This window comes from Eleutherodactylus coqui, chromosome 3 (assembly GCF_035609145.1).
Source record: "Eleutherodactylus coqui strain aEleCoq1 chromosome 3, aEleCoq1.hap1, whole genome shotgun sequence".
NCBI classification, from domain to species: domain Eukaryota; kingdom Metazoa; phylum Chordata; class Amphibia; order Anura; family Eleutherodactylidae; genus Eleutherodactylus; species Eleutherodactylus coqui.
In genome coordinates, this window is record NC_089839.1 from 133,634,344 (window position 1) to 133,651,570 (window position 17,227).

At 48.2% G+C, this 17,227-nt stretch overlaps 1 protein-coding gene and 1 pseudogene across 3 annotated transcripts in view; both read left to right on the top strand.

The window, feature by feature from the left end:
- ERMARD (ER membrane associated RNA degradation) overlaps nucleotides 1-17,227 on the top strand; it is a 70,445-nt gene that overhangs the window by 19,451 nt on the left and 33,767 nt on the right. The gene's annotated exons all lie outside the window — the stretch shown is intronic.
- Nucleotides 31-6,809, top strand: LOC136620964 (elongation factor 2-like; annotated as a pseudogene).

The following is a 17,227-nucleotide window of genomic DNA, read 5'->3' on the forward strand; positions in this document are numbered from 1 at the left end:
AAACGCATCGCACAGCTCTTCCGCCTGTTTGTCTGCTCTGAGGCAGACGGTCCGTTCCGGCTTCTCCCCCGTGAAAGAATCCATCGCCATCCGCCACAATGGTGAACTTCACGGTTGACCAGATACGTGCCATCATGGACAAAAAGGCAAATATCCGCAACATGTCTGTCATAGCGCATGTGGACCATGGGAAGTCCACTCTGACAGACTCGCTAGTATGTAAGGCTGGCATTATTGCATCTGCTCGAGCTGGAGAGACGCGTTTTACGGACACTCGTAAGGATGAGCAGGAGCGATGCATCACCATCAAGTCTACCGCAATCTCCCTCTTCTACGAGCTTTCTGAAAACGACTTGGCCTTCATCAAGCAAAGTAAAGATGGCTGTGGCTTTCTAATCAACCTGATTGACTCCCCTGGCCATGTTGACTTCTCCTCTGAGGTCACCGCTGCCCTCCGTGTCACTGATGGAGCTTTAGTTGTAGTGGATTGTGTCTCTGGAGTCTGTGTGCAAACTGAGACCGTGCTCCGCCAGGCCATTGCCGAGCGCATCCGACCCGTGTTGATGATAAACAAGATGGACCGTGCCCTTCTGGAACTCCAGCTAGGAATGGATGAGCTGTACCAGACTTTCCAACGAATTGTTGAAAATGTGAACGTAATCATTTCCACCTACGGTGAGGGAGAAACTGGACCAATGGGAAACATAATGATTGACCCAGTTCTTCGTACCGTTGGCTTCGGCTCTGGGTTGCATGGCTGGGCTTTTACCCTGAAACAGTTTGCTGAGATGTACGTAGCAAAGTTTGCTGCAAAGGGAGAAGGTCAGCTGTCAACAACATATCGTGCAAAGAAAGTGGAAGACATGATGAAAAAGCTGTGGGGCGATAGGTATTTTGACCCATCAAATGGCAAATTCTCCAGGGTTGCCACCAATGCTGATGGTAAAAAGCTGCCAAGAACATTCTGTCAGCTGGTCCTGGACCCAATCTTCAAGGTTTTTGATGCCATCATGAACTTCAAGAAAGAAGAGACTGCAAAACTAATTGAGAAATTGGAGATTAAGCTGGACACTGAAGACAAGGATAAGGATGGCAAACAGTTGCTTAAGGCTGTGATGAGACGCTGGCTTCCAGCTGGTGAAGCTCTCCTTCAGATGATCACCATCCACCTGCCTTCACCAGTGACTGCTCAGAAGTACCGTTGTGAGCTTCTGTATGAGGGACCGCCTGATGATGACGCTGCCATGGGCATTAAGAACTGTGATCCTAAAGCACCACTCATGATGTACATATCGAAGATGGTGCCCACAACTGACAAGGGTAGATTCTATGCTTTTGGCCGTGTGTTCTCTGGTGTTGTGTCTACTGGCCTCAAAGTTAGAATTATGGGACCAAACTTTACCCCTGGAAAGAAAGAAGATCTTTACCTGAAGCCCATTCAGAGAACTATTCTGATGATGGGACGTTATGTAGAGCCCATTGAAGATGTACCTTGTGGCAACATTGTTGGTTTGGTTGGAGTGGACCAGTTTTTGGTTAAGACCGGAACAATCACCACCTTTGTTGTTCAAAATATTTTTATTGGGTTTACACGAGTATAATAACTTGACATATATATCGCTTCATATGTTCTTGAACATTTTGTCATAAAATGTTGTTCAAAAAATAACAAAAAAAACAATTCGTATGGAATTATTAAAGATAGAAAGTACGGAGTGAAATAATAGAGTTAACTTGTGACGATTAGTAGAGATAAGAGAGAGCAAAAGGTAGAGAGTTTAGGATAGAATAGAGAGCAGATAGAGGGGGTCAGTGGGACGGGGTGGGGGAGGGGGGTTGGGAGTACTAGTGGTCCCACCAGGGTATCTTGTATTTGAGCAAAATGAACCGTGGGAATGGTGGAGTCAAGTTGGGACAACTCCCGATTGGAGCCAGATCTTCAGGGCTTTGGAGTTGCGGAATAGTATCCATACTGACCAGGTTGAATAGTACTTCTCCCGTTTGTTCTCGTCGTGAGCCGTTATTTCCTCCATTTGGGCTATGTGGTCCACAGCTTCCAGCCATTGGATTCTCGAGGGAGGTGAGGAAGACTTCCAGAGCCTCGGAATTATTTGTCTCATAGCTATTAGGAAGAATCTAAGTGGGCTTTTTTTGTTTTTAGCTATGGAGCCAGGGAGTATAGAAAGTAGTGCCGCTTCTGGTGTGAGGTCTACCGAGTCCCTAAAGATTGCATTATAGAGGTTTATTATATCACTCCAGAGGGGGGAGACCAAGGGGCACTCCCACCAAATATGGAGGAGGCTGCCTCTTTCCCGGGAACAACGCCAGCAGGTATCTGGGGTCTGGGGATATATCCTGGCCAGAGTTGCGGGTGTTCTGTACCACTGTGAGAGTAGTTTGTAATTAGTTTCTTGGTGCTTGGACGATGTTGTTAGGGTGTGAGTTAAAGCAAAGGACTTGAGCCACTCTTCGTCTGTAAAAGTTTTCCCCAGCTCTCTCTCCCATTTCCCTACGTACCCGACAACGTCATTGTGAGTCTCTGCTGACACCAGAAGATGGTATATTACTGAGACCCCGGATTTAACCGGCGTGGGAGATATGCAAAGTCGTTCAAATTGGGAAAGAGGAGATCTGAGAGTTTCCATGGGGCTCTGGGTCTGGATAAAGTGTCTTATTTGGAGATATCGTAGCCACGCTCCAGGTTTGGAGGCCCCCTCCCCCAAGATCTCCCTCATAGGCCGAACCCCTGACGTGGAGATGACATCTCTGATCCGCAAAGGAGGGGGAGTCTCCTCTGATGGTCGGGAGAAATTCTCATTTAGCGGGGGAAAATCTGGGTTTCCAGATAGAGGAGTGAGAGGGCCCGGTCTAGATATCAGTCCAAGGCGGGTCGCGAAGCTGTTCCAAATGTCCAGAAGCCGACTTGTCAAAGGTGGTATTGATGGGATCCTGCGAGCTGAGGCTAGCGGGAGCCAGAATAGTCCCATTATTTGTGAGGGGATGCTCTCATGCTCAAGTTCGACCCAGAGCTTGGATGATCTATTGTGTATAATGTCTAGGACGCCGTTGCAAATGGATGCCTTATGGTATAAAGCGAAGCTTGGGAGGCCCATTCCTCCATTTCTCTTTTGGCGTATAAGAGTCTTAAGTCTCATCCGAGGTCTAGAGCCCCCCCATACAAAGTCCCGTGATATCTGCCTAATCTTGTCGAAATAGGATTTAGGCAATTTTAGTGGAAGGGTTGTGAAGAGATATAAAAGTTTAGGGAGGGAGTCCATTTTTAAAACGTTAATTCTCCCGAACCATGAAATGGTAAGGGGGCACCATTTTTTAAGGTCCTTCCCTAGTTTTATCAGCATTGGCTTATAATTTAAGTTGAAAAGATTGTTTGGGTCGCTAGCTAGTGCAATCCCCAGGTAATTAATGTGATCGTCTTTCCACTTTAGATTAAAGGAAGTCTTCAGGCTCGAAGCCTCGTCCGGTGGTATTGTTATGTTTAGGATCTCGGACTTGTGTGCATTTATTTTAAAGTTGCTAACCCGTCCAAAGCGCCTAAGCTCTGATAGAGCTACTGGTAAGGCAACTCTCGGGTTGGTGAGGTACATCAGGAGATCATCTGCGAACAAAGCAAGTTTGTGCTCAGATGCATTTGCTTTATAGCCTTGGATGTCGGGATTGCTTCTAAGGGCGTTGGCCAGGGATTCCATCACCAGGACATATAAGAAAGGGGATAAAGGGCACCCTTGTCTTGTTCCATTATTGATTTTTAGAGAGGAGGAAAGAGATCCGTTAACTCTGATGTATGCTGTCGGATGACGATATAGTGCCATGATCCAGGATAGACACCTGGGTCCCACTCCAATTTTCCGAAGGGTCGCTTCCAAGAACCCCCAGTGCACTCTGTCGAACGCCTTTTCTGCATCTACTGACAAGAGGCACAGGGGGCTCCCCGCAAGACGGGCCCTAGAGATCAGGGAGATTGAACGGATCGTATTGTCTTTCGCCTCCCTTCCAGGGACAAAACCTGTCTGTTCTTTATTAATTAGAGCTGGGATAAGCGGTTTCAGACGGGTTGCCAATATTTTAGCAAATATTTTGGTGTCTATGTTTATTAATGAAATAGGGCGGTAATTGCTGCAGGATGAATGGTCTTTCCCTGGTTTAGGGATGACTGTTATTATGGCTTGTAAAGCCTGGTGTGGGAATGGGCAGGATTCCGAGATGGAGTTGAAGGATTTTAATAGGAGGGGGATCAGTAGACTCCCATATGCTTTATAGAATCGAGGGGTGAACCCGTCTGGTCCTGGGCTTTTGCCTAATTTAAGCTCTTTGATTACCTCTTGGATTTCACCCTCTGTGAAGCTTTCCTCAAGCCCTTCTGTGCCCTCCCTTGGTATAGTTCCTGGCGCGTGTCTATCAAGGTAGTCTTCTATGGTAGAGGGGTTTCGCTGGGATTCTGTACCCTGACTTTCCGATAGGTTGTATAGATCGTGGTAGTACGATCTGAAACACTCCAGTATGTCAGCGGTGGAATGTAACTGGCCCTTACCAGGGGAGTTTAAGGAGGTTATATGGGGTGTAGATGTCCTGGGATGGAGAGCCCTGGCCAACCACCGGCCGCATTTGTTTCCAAATTCGTAAAAGCCCCCCCTTCTCCTATCTCTAGAGCAAAGTGTGTATTGGTCCAGGATGGAGAGGATTTTCTTTCGGGTATCTGATAAGTCTGCTCTTAGTTCGTCTGTAGGGGAGTCTGCCTCGTGGACACTAGAAAAGTCCTGTATTGCCTGTCTGATTGCCTCTGTGCATGTTGGGTCGTTCAGGAGATTGTCATTGAGACGCCATGTGTTATTCCCTTTTTTCCCCGTAAGACCCTGGAGGGCCCCAAACACTGGAGCGTGATCTGACCATAGAAAGACACCAACAGAGCTGTCAGGAGACAGGTCTAGTAGGTCTTGGGAAATGAATAGGTAATCTAGTCTGTTGTAGCTGTTATGTATGACAGAGTGGTAGCTATAGTCCTTTGTGTTTGGGTGTAAGATTCGCCACATGTCTACTAGTTTCAGCGAGCCTAGGGCCCTTTTAAGTTTTTTCAGTAAGAGTGTAGAGACCCCAGTCCTACCCGCTGACGAGTCCAGTTCCGGGTCGAGGCACAGGTTGAAGTCCCCACCGAGGATTATTCGGGAACCTGCAGCAAATCTTGAGAGTTTGTCGATGAGCCGGACACCGAAGGATACCTGAGAATGGTTGGGGAAGTAAGCATTGGCAATTGTTAGTACTGTATTGCTGAAAGAAATTTTTAGGAAGATATATCGCCCTTCCACATCAATCTCAGAAGATATAAGTTGATGAGGAAATTGTTTATGAAAAGCAATCGACACCCCACACGCTTTCCTCTCTGGGTGGGAGCTGTGGTACCACGTATCAATCACCACCTTTGAACATGCACACAACATGCGTGTTATGAAGTTCAGCGTGAGCCCTGTTGTCTGTGTTGCTGTGGAAGCAAAGAACCCTGCTGACCTCCCAAAACTTGTAGAAGGCTTGAAGTGTCTGGCAAAATCTGACCCTATAGTGCAGTGTATTATTGAGGAGTCTGGGGAACACATCATTGCTGGAGCTGGTGAGCTGCATTTGGAAATCTGTCTGAAAGATCTGGAAGAAGACCATGCTTGTATTCCAATTAAGAAATCTGATCCCGTTGTGTCTTATCGAGAGACCGAGAGTGAGGAATCCAGCCAACTGTGCTTGTCAAAGTCTCCCAACAAGCACAACCGTCTGTACATGAAGGCTCGTCCTTTCCCCGATGGCCTAGCTGAACAAAGGCGATGTGGCAGCTCGTGAAGAGCTGAAGACTAGGGCCCGTTATCTGGCTGAGAAATACGAATGGGATGTCACTGAAGCAAGAAAGATCTTGTGTTTTGGTCCTGATGGAACTGGGCCAAATATCCTCACTGATGTCACCAAAGGAGTCCAGTACCTAAATGAAATCAAGGACAGTGTAGTGGCAGGCTTCCAATGGGCTACAAAGGAGGGTGCTCTCTGTGAAGAGAACTTGAGGGCTGTTCGCTTCGATGTGCATGATGTGACCCTTCATGCTGATGCCATTCACAGAGGTGGTGGACAGATAATACCAACCGCTCGTCGCTGTCTCTACGCTTGCGTACTAACGGCACAACCCCGCTTGATGGAACCCATCTATCTTGTAGAGATCCAGTGCCCCGAGCAAGTGGTTGGAGGAATCTATGGTGTCTTGAACAGGAAGCGTGGCCATGTGTTTGAAGAATCCCAGGTTGCCGGCACACCAATGTTTATTGTTAAAGCTTATTTGCCAGTCAACGAATCATTTGGCTTCACTGCTGATCTGCGATCCAATACTGGTGGCCAAGCCTTCCCTCAGTGCGTGTTCGACCACTGGCAGATTCTTCCTGGTGATCCTTTTGACAACACCACAAGGCCATTCCAAGTTGTAGCGGAGACCCACAAACGAAAGGGTCTTAAAGAAGGTATTCCCGCCTTGGATAACTTTCTGGACAAGCTGTGAGCTCTGGACCTGCATTCTCAAATCATCTGGACTTTACAACTTTTGACAACTTAATTTTGCAACACAATACTTGCTCTCACTTTAATGTCAAGATTTTCTATGGCCCATCCTGGTGCTGTAACACATAAAGGATAACATTTAAATATTAGTCTGTAACTATCAAGTGGGAGTATAGGGACTGCCTGATCATCATTGCAAATACTGTTCCTTCACAGCATGAATCAGCATTGTATTGGTGCCATTAATAAAACTTATATTTGAAAAAAAAAAAAAACGCATCGCACAAAAATCGTAAGTTTGTGCTTTGCGATTTTTTTTTTTTTGTGTGTTATGTTTTTAACATTAGAAAGTCCTATTGACATTCACGTTAAGAAAGCGCAGCGATATTGTGATCGCAAGTGTCACAGACTGTAATCCTAGTTTTATTTCTTTTCTTATAAAACTTAACTTTTAATTAAATATTCTATCCTAAACGGAAGGGAAGGCTTTCATAAAAGAACTTTTTATTACGTATGCAGATGATGCATTTTTATTACTCTCTATATATCTCGTAAGGCACCTTAAAGACAATCTGCTATGCAGTATTTGCAGATTCTTTATTAGATCTCTGGATAAATTCACACCAGCTTTTGTTAAAAAGGCGCACGAGATGATATATATGCGTCTGTTTTTACGCTGGTTTGTGGATATACAGGGATATTTGCAGACTCTTTATTAGATCTATAGGTAATTTCACACCAGCTTGTGTAAAGAAAACACCGAGCACGGCATATATATAGAACAGAACCAAAAAAGGAGATTACACGTCTCTCTTCTGTTTAAAATTTTAATATTATCTCAAAGGACCATATTTTTTGATATTACAGCTCTGTACATCCATAAACCAGCGTGATAAAGACGCACAAACATCATCTCAGTGTTTTCTTTACACAAGCTGGTGTGAAATTACCTATAGATCTAATAAAGAGTCTGCAAATACTTCATAGCAGATGGTCTTTAAAGACGACTCAGGAGATATACAGAGAGCAATATATCATATCCCTGTATATCCACAAACCAGCGTAAAAACAGACGCATATATATCATCTTGTGCGCCTTTTTTACAAAAGCTGGTGTGAATTTATCCAGAGATATAATAAAGAATCTGCAAATACTGCATAGAAGATTGTCTTTAAGGTGCCTTACGAGATATATAGAGAGTAATAAAAATGCATCATCTGCATACGTAATAAAAAGTTCTTTTATGAAAGCCTTCCCTTCCGTTTAGGATTTTAGGATAGAATATTTAATTAAAAGTTAAGTTTTATAAGAAAAGAAATAAAACTAGGATTACAGTCTGTGACAGTAGTTTAAGCATATACTGGTCCTCTGCAGCGGTGATATTTTTGTGATCGCAAGTGTGAAGGCAACCTGAGGCTTTTTTTTTTTTGTTTTTTTATTTAATTGTTTGTTTGATTTACGGTTTAGTGGTTGTTTTCAATGTATCCACTACAACTGTGCTTCTGTGTTAGTTCTAACAGCAGAACAAGGGCATTAACCCTGATTACGTATTCAGCCATGCATTTTTTATACAGACTACTGCAGCCAATCACTATGCACAGCTATGACTTTCTATAGTCAGTGATTGCCTGCAGTAGTCACATGTCCTGATCAGCAGCTACCAGGAAGTACAAAGCACCTGCGGAGCAATGTTAAGTTGTTGGAAAATCCCCTCGTGAGACACGGAGTGTTAAGACAACAGTATGCAGCCCTAAGTTCTCGCTTACGACCTGAAGGTTACGAGTTCAAACCCCGCATGGTTCTTGTAGCCGGCTTAAGGTTGACTCAGTCTTCCATCCTTCCAAGGTCGGTAAAATGAGTTCCCAGTGGTAATAAACAAAGTACCTAAAGGACTGCGGAATAAGTTGGTGCTATACAAATAAAAGTCCCTTTCTCCCCATCAAATGATGACACTCAGATTCGGCATATAAATAGTGCTTTTGGATGCCAACCCACCGAAATCTATTTTTGGGGTTGCTGAACAGCCTACCGAAATCTATTTTTGGGGTTGTTGAACTGCATGTGCTCGTTGAAGTATCACATTGCTATCATTTCTAAACACATTCATGTAGAGTGTTGTTATGTAATCTCTCAGCTAGCCAGATGGAAAATGGTGGACTGCTGAATGATTTCTATAGCATTCACCACACTATTCTAGTATTAACTAGCTTAAAAAAGCCCTGGCACATAACTGATCAACTAATTGGGTAACGCTTTTTTTTTTTTTTTAAACCACCGTTTTAAAAAATAAATAATTTGTCATAATGTATCAACCCTAATGTAATCCTTTCCCTGCCAAGGATGAATCTCCGACGTCCTTGCAGAGTGGCACTTCAGTAGCCAAGGGCATATGTGATTCATCCTTGCTTTAGATGGCTATATCTTAGGGCTCATTCACACAGTCGTATTGTCACCGCGTATTACGCATGCATATTTCCCGTGCGTAACGCGCGGTGAATGAAGGCAAAGGAAGTCTATGGAAATCTTTCATTCACACCTGCGTTGGTACTGCGAGGGGACATCCGTATAAAACGCAGGAGAAGTAAATCACAGCATGGCCTTATAAGACTCCTTACTAGAGATGAGCGAACGCGTTCGTCCGAGCTTGATATTCGTGCGAATATTAGGGTGTTCGGGATGTTCGTTATTCGTAACGAACACCATGCGGTGTTCTGGTTACTTTCACTTCCTTCCCTGAGACGTTAGCGCGCTTTTCTGGCCAATTGAAAGACAGGGAAGGCATTACAACTTCCCCCTGCAACGTTTAAGCCCTATACCACCCCCCTGCTGTGAGTGGCTGGCGAGATCAGGTGTTCGCCTAATATAAAAGTCGGCCCCTCCCGCGGCTCGCCTCAGATGCCTGGTGAGTTAGATGAGGGACAGTGCTGTTTATACCGGAGCTGCTGTAGGGAAAGAATTGGTAGTTAGTGTAGGCTTCAAGACCCCCCAAAGGTCCTTATTAGGGCCACTGATAGCTGTGTGTTGGCTGCTGTTAGCAGTGGCATTTTTTTTTTCTCAAAATCGGCTCTGCAGAGCGTTGCACCTGGCATTAGGGACAGAAGTGCTGCATAGGCAGGGAGAGTGTTAGGAGTGAGTGTAGCCTTCAAGAACCTCAACGGTCCTTTCTAGGGCCATATTTATCCGTGTGCAGTACTGTCCAGGCTGCTGTTAGCTGTGCTGCATTTTTTTTGGGCTTCTCAAAATCGCCTCTGCAGAGCATTCCACCCTCCATTGATACTGCAGGGAAAGAATTGTATAGGCAGGGCCACAACACAGTTATTATTCATAGAATATACGCAGTGCTGCCTTTTGGTGGAAAAACAAGTGAAAACAAATCTATTTGTCCAGCCTCTGTCCGTCCTTACGGGCGGTGGACATGTGTGAGCTGCGTGAAAAACATTGCTAAATCATACGCACCCAGCTACGCTTTACTGCTGGCTTCGCCATTTGCTTTCCTTAATTGGGAAAAAAAATACCTGCTCTGCCAGAGTTATAATAACTCTGCTACCCTCACGTTCTGTGACACATTAGCAGGGACACAGCACAGTTATTAAACTTCTCATGTTCATTGAATATACGCAGTGCTGCCTTTTGGTGGAAAAACAAGTGAAAACAAATCTATTTGTCCAGCCTCTGTCCGTCCTTACGGGCGGTGGACATGTGTGAGCTGCGTGAAAAACATTGCTAAATCATACGCACCCAGCTACGCTTTACTGCTGGCTTCGCCATTTGCTTTCCTTAATTGGGAAAAAAAATACCTGCTCTGCCAGAGTTATAATAACTCTGCTACCCTCACGTTCTGTGACACATTAGCAGGGACACAGCACAGTTATTAAACTTCTCATGTTCATTGAATATACGCAGTGCTGCCTTTTGGTGGAAAAACAAGTGAAAACAAATCTATTTGTCCAGCCTCTGTCCGTCCTTACGGGCGGTGGACATGTGTGAGCTGCGTGAAAAACATTGCTAAATCATACGCACCCAGCTACGCTTTACTGCTGGCTTCGCCATTTGCTTTCCTTAATTGGGAAAAAAAATACCTGCTCTGCCAGAGTTATAATAACTCTGCTACCCTCACGTTCTGTGACACATTAGCAGGGACACAGCACAGTTATTAAACTTCTCATGTTCATTGAATATACGCAGTGCTGCCTTTTGGTGGAAAAACAAGTGAAAACAAATCTATTTGTCCAGCCTCTGTCCGTCCTTACGGGCGGTGGACACGTGTGAGCTGCGTGAAAAACATTGCTAAATCATACGCACCCAGCTACGCTTTACTGCTGGCTTCGCCATTTGCTTTCCTTAATTGGGAAAAAAAATACCTGCTCTGCCAGAGTTATAATAACTCTGCTACCCTCACGTTCTGTGACACATTAGCAGGGACACAGCACAGTTATTAAACTTCTCATGTTCATTGAATATACGCAGTGCTGCCTTTTGGTGGAAAAACAAGTGAAAACAAATCTATTTGTCCAGCCTCTGTCCGTCCTTACGGGCGGCGGACACGTGTGAGCTGCGTGAAAAACATTGCTAAATCATACGCACCCAGCTACGCTTTACTGCTGGCTTCGCCATTTGCTTTCCTTAATTGGGAAAAAAAATACCTGCTCTGCCAGAGTTATAATAACTCTGCTACCCTCACGTTCTGTGACACATTAGCAGGGACACAGCACAGTTATTAAACTTCTCATGTTCATTGAATATACGCAGTGCTGCCTTTTGGTGGAAAAACAAGTGAAAACAAATCTATTTGTCCAGCCTCTGTCCGTCCTTACGGGCGGTGGACACGTGTGAGCTGCGTGAAAAACATTGCTAAATCATACGCACCCAGCTACGCTTTACTGCTGGCTTCGCCATTTGCTTTCCTTAATTGGGAAAAAAAATACCTGCTCTGCCAGAGTTATAATAATTCTGCTACCCTCACGTTCTGTGACACATTAGCAGGGACACAGCACAGTTATTAAACTTAGATTATTCATTCACTAGAGGCAGTGGGGCCTTTCGTTTTCCAAAAAGGGAAAAAATTATATTTGGCCTGCAGTCTTGCGCCAATTTATTTCCTGCCTGTGAAATCAAATCACTGGTAATACAGCATGCTGAGGGGTAGGGGTAGGCCTAGAGGACGTGGACGCGGCCGAGGACGCGGAGGGCCAAGTCAGGGTGTGGGCACAGGCCGAGCTCCTGATCCCGGTGTGTCGCAGCCGACTGCTGCGCGATTAGGAGAGAGGCACGTTTCTGGCGTCCCCACATTCATCGCCCAATTAATGGGTCCACGCGGGAGACGGTTATTAGAAAATGAGCAGTGTGAGCAGGTCTTGTCCTGGATGGCAGAAAGTGCTTCGAGCAACCTATCGTCAACACGCAGTTCTGCGCCGTCCACTGCTGCAAATCCGAATCCTCTGTCTGCTGCTCCTCCTTCCTCCCAGCCTCCTCACTCCACTACAATGACACCTGCTCAGGAGCGGGAACACTCCCAGGAACTGTTCTCGGGCCCCTGCTTAGATTGGGCAGCAGCGGTTCCTCTCCCACCAGAGGAGTTTATCGTCACTGATGCCCAACCATTCGAAAGTTCCCGGGGTCCGAGGGAAGAGGCTGGGGACTTCCGCCAACTGTCTCAACAACTTTCTGTGGGTGAGGAGGACGATGACGATCAGACACAGTTGTCTTGCAGTGAGGTAGTAGTAAGGGCAGTAAGTCCAAGGGAGCAGCGCACAGAGGATTCGGAGGAAGAGCAGCAGGACGATGAGGTGACTGACCCCACCTGGTGTGCAACGCTTACTCAGGAGGACAGGTCTTCAGAGGGGGAGTCAAGGGCATCAGCAGGGCAGGTTGCAAGAGGCAGTGCGGTGGCCAGGGCCAGGGGTAGAGGCAGGGCCAGACCGAATAATCCACCAAGTGTTTCCCAAAGCGCCCCCTCGCGCCATGCCACCCTGCAGAGGCCGAGGTGCTCTAAGGTCTGGCAGTTTTTCACAGAGACGCCTGACGACCGACGAACAGTGGTGTGCAACCTTTGTTGCGCAAAGCTCAGCCGGGGAGCCAACACCAACAGCCTCACCACCACCACCATGCGCAGACATATGATGGCCAAGCACCCCACAAGGTGGGACGAAGGCCGTTCACCGCCTCCGGTTTGCACCCCTGCCTCTCCCCCTGTGCCCCAACCTGCCACTGAGATGCAACCCCCCTCTCAGGACACAGGCACTACCGCCTCATGGCCTGCACCCACACCCTCATCTCCGCTGTCCTCGGCCCCATCCAGCAGTGTAGTTCAGCGCACCGTTCAGCCGTCGCTTGCGCAAGTGTTCGAGCGCAAGCGCAAGTACGCCGCCACGCACCCGCACGCTCAAACGTTAACCGTCCGCATAGCAAAATTCATCAGTCTTGAGATGCTGCCGTATAGGGTTGTGGAAACTGAGTCCTTCAAAAGTATCATGGAGGCGGCGGCCCCGCGCTACTCAGTTCCCAGTCGCCACTACTTTTCCCGATGTGCCGTCCCAGCCCTGCACGACCACGTCTCCCGCAACATTGTGCGCGCCCTCACCAACGCGGTTACTGCCACGGTCCACTTAACTACGGACACGTGGACAAGCACAGGCGGGCAGGGCCACTACATCTCCCTGACGGCACATTGGGTGAATTTAGTGGAGGCTGGGACAGAGTCAGAGCCTGGGACCGCTCACGTCCTACCCACCCCCAGAATTGCGGGCCCCAGCTCGGTGCTGGTATCTGCGGAGGTGTATGCTTCCTCCACTAAAGCACCCTCCTCCTCCTCCTCCTCCTCTGTCTCGCAATCAAGATGTGTTAGCAGCAGCATGTCGCCAGCAGTCGGTGTCGCGCGGTGTGGCAGCACAGCGGTGGGCAAGCGTCAGCAGGCCGTGCTGAAACTACTCAGCTTAGGCGATAAGAGGCACACGGCCCACGAACTGCTGCAGGGTCTGACAGAGCAGACCGACCGCTGGCTTGCGCCGCTGAGCCTCCAACCGGGCATGGTCGTGTGTGACAACGGGCGTAACCTGGTGGCGGCTCTGCAGCTCGGCAGCCTCACGCACGTGCCATGCCTGGCCCACGTCTTTAATTTGGTGGTTCAGCGCTTTCTGAAAAGCTACCCACGCTTGTCAGACCTGCTCGTAAAGGCGCGCCGGCTCTGCGCACATTTCCGCAAGTCCCACACGGACGCTGCCACCCTGCGCACCCTGCAACATCACTTTAAGCTGCCAGTGCACCGACTGCTGTGCGACGTGCCCACACGGTGGAACTCTACGCTCCACATGTTGGCCAGGCTCTATGAACAACGTAGAGCTATAGTCGAATACCAACTCCAACATGGGCGGCGCAGTGGGAGTCAGCCTCCTCAATTCCTTTCAGAAGAGTGGGCCTGGTTGGCAGACATCTGCCATGTCCTTGGTAATTTTGAGGAGTCTACCCAGGTGGTGAGCGGCGATGCTACAATCATTAGCGTCACCATTCCTCTGCTATGCATCTTGAGAAATTCCCTGCAAACCATAAAGGCAGCTGCTTTGGGCTCGGAAACGGGGGCGGGGGAAGACAGTATGCCGCTGGATAGTCAGGGCACCCTCCTGTCTATTTCTCAGCGCGTACAGGAGGAGGAGGAGGAGCATGAGGAGGATGAGGAGGAGGGGGAAGAGACAGCTTGGGCCGCTGCTGACGGTACACCGGCTGATTGCCTGTCATCCTTTCAGCGTGTATGGCCTGAGGAGGAGGAGGAGGAGGATCCTGAAAGTGATCTTCCTAGTGAAGACAGCCATGTGTTGCGTACAGGTACCCTGGCACACATGGCTGACTTCATGTTAGGATGCCTTTCTCGTGACCCTTGCGTTGCACGCATTCTGGCCACTACGGATTACTGGGTGTACACACTGCTCGATCCACGGTATAAGGAGAACCTGCCCACTCTGATTCCCGAAGAGGAAAGGGGTTCGAGAGTGTTGCTATACCACAGGACCCTTGCGGACAAGCTGATGGTAAAATTCCCAGCCGACAGCGCTAGTGGCAGAAGGCGCAGTACCGAGGGCAAGGTAGCAGGGGATGTGCGTAGATCGAGCAGCATGTACATCCCAGGCAGTGCAACAGTCTTTAAGGGCCTGGCCAGCTTTATGGCTCCCCACCAAGACTGTGTCACCGCTCCCCAGTCACGGCTGAGTCGGCGGGAGCACTGTAAAAGGATGGTGAGGGAGTACGTAGCGGATCGCACGACCATCCTTGGTGACGCCTCTGCCCCCTACAACTACTGGGTGTCGAAGCTGGACATGTGGCCTGAACTAGCGCTGTATGCCCTGGAGGTGCTTGCTTGTCCTGCGGCTAGCGTGTTGTCGGAGAGGGTGTTTAGTGCGGCTGGGGGAATCATCACAGATAAGCGTAGCCGCTTGTCAACCGACAGTGCCGACAGGCTAACACTCATCAAGATGAACAAAGGCTGGATTTCCCCAGACTTCTGTTCTCCACCAGCGGACAGCAGCGATACGTAAGCAATACGTAGGCTGCACCCGCGGATGGAAGCTACGTTCTCTCTCACCATCCAAAACGGGGACATTTCTGCTTCATCAATCTGTGTCTAATATTCCTCCTCCTCCTCCTCCTGCTCCTCCTCCTGAAACCTCACGTAATCACGCTGAACGGGCAATTTTTCTTAGGGCCACAAGGCTCACTCAAATAATTTTTCAGAACAATTTTTATAAGTTTCAATGCGCTTAAAAGCATTGGAACTTTAACTTGAACCAATTTTTCGTTACACTGGGCTGCCTCCAGGCCTAGTTACCACTTAAGCCACATTTACCAAAGCGATTAATGGGTTTCACCTGCCCTCTTGGCTGGCCATGGCCAATTTTTGGGATGTACATTAGTACTGTTGATACAGCAATTTTTGTGGGCCCTCGCCTACAGTGTAATCAAATTAATTTTTAGCCCACCTGCATTACAGCTGACGTTACCTCAGCTGTGTTGGGCAATGCAATGGGATATTTTTGTGTACCGCCGGTGGGTTCCAGGGAGCCACCCATGCTGTAGGTGCACACTGAGTTTTTAATACATCTGTACACTTCTAAAGAACCCGTCTGACTGGGGCATGCAGTGTGGGCCGAAGCCCACCTGTATTACGCACGACATTACTACCTCAGCTGTGTTGGGCAATGCAATGGGATATTTCTATGTACCGCCGGTGGCTTCCTGGCACCCACCCAGGCAGTGGGTCCACAGGGAGTTTAACCTACATGTGTCCACTTGTAAAGAACCCCAGTCTGACTGGGGCATGCAGTGTGGGCCGAAACCCACCTGCATTAACCCTTTCCAGTCCACTGTGTGACCTGTGAAGACATTAGGGTTTAAGGCTGTACAGCTCCGTTGTTGGTAGACGTCCGTCGGGGTTCTCTTACTGTATATTGCCAGCCTCTCTGCTGTCGGAGCCTATCCTACGTGTCAGCTCATGCAGTACTGGCTTTAGCCAGCATATAGCGCCGTTGTATAACAGCAGAAAAAGTGTAAGCCCCCTAGGAAAACCATATACAAATTGGATTGGAAAGGGTTAAGCACAACATTACTACCTCAGCTGTGTTGGGCAATGCAATGGGATATTTCTATGTACCGCCGGTGGCTTCCTGGCACCCACCCATGCTGTAGGTGCACACGGAGTTTTTACTACATCTGTACACTTATAAAGAACCCCAGTCAGACTGGGGCATGCAGTGTGGGCCGAAGCCCACCTGCATTAAGCACGACATTACTACCTCAGCTGTGTTGGGCAATGCAATGGGATATTTCTGTGTACCGCCGGTGGGTTCCAGGGAGCCACCCATGCTGTGGGTCGACAGGGACTTCACAATAGGGAGTTGTACCTGCCTGTGTCTATGAATTAAAAAGCCCGGTCTGACTGGGGCATGCAGACACCTTGACAGAATGAATAGTGTGTGGCACATAGGTTCCCCATTGCTATGCCCACGTGTGCAGCTCCTGATGGCGGTGGCACAGGATTCTATTTCTCATTGCTTCTGTACAGCATTGTGGGCTATCGCTCCGCCACTTTTAAAGAGGGTCGCTGCCTAGCCGTGCCAACCTCTGCAGTGTGTGCCTGCGGTCCCTCGTCATGGCAGACGCAATTCTAAATAGACATGAGCGTGGTGTGGCATGAGGGCAGCTGAAGGGTGCCCAGGGACACTTTGGTGTGCGCTGTGGGGGGGGAGGGGGGGCGGTTGGGCAGCATGTAACCCAGGAGAAGTGTCAGTGGAGTGTCATGCAGGCAGTGATTGTGCTTTGTTGGAGGTAGTGTGGTGCTTAGCAAAGGTATGCCATGCTAATGAGGGCTTTTCAGAAGTAAAAGTTGTTGGGAGGGGGGGGGGCCCACTCTTGCCGGTATTGTGGCTTAATAGTGGGACCTGTGAACTTGAGATGCAGCCCAACACGTAGCCCCTCGCCTGCCCTATCCGTCACTGTGTCATTCCCATCACTTTCCTGAATTGCCCAGATTTTCACACATGAAAACCTTAGCGAGCATCGGCGAAATACAAAAATGTTCTGGTCGCCCATTGACTTCAATAGGGTTCGTTGTTCGAAACGAACCCTCGAGCATCACGGGAAGTTCGTTCCGAATAACGAACACCCGAACATTTTGGTGTTCGCTCATCTCTACTCCTTACT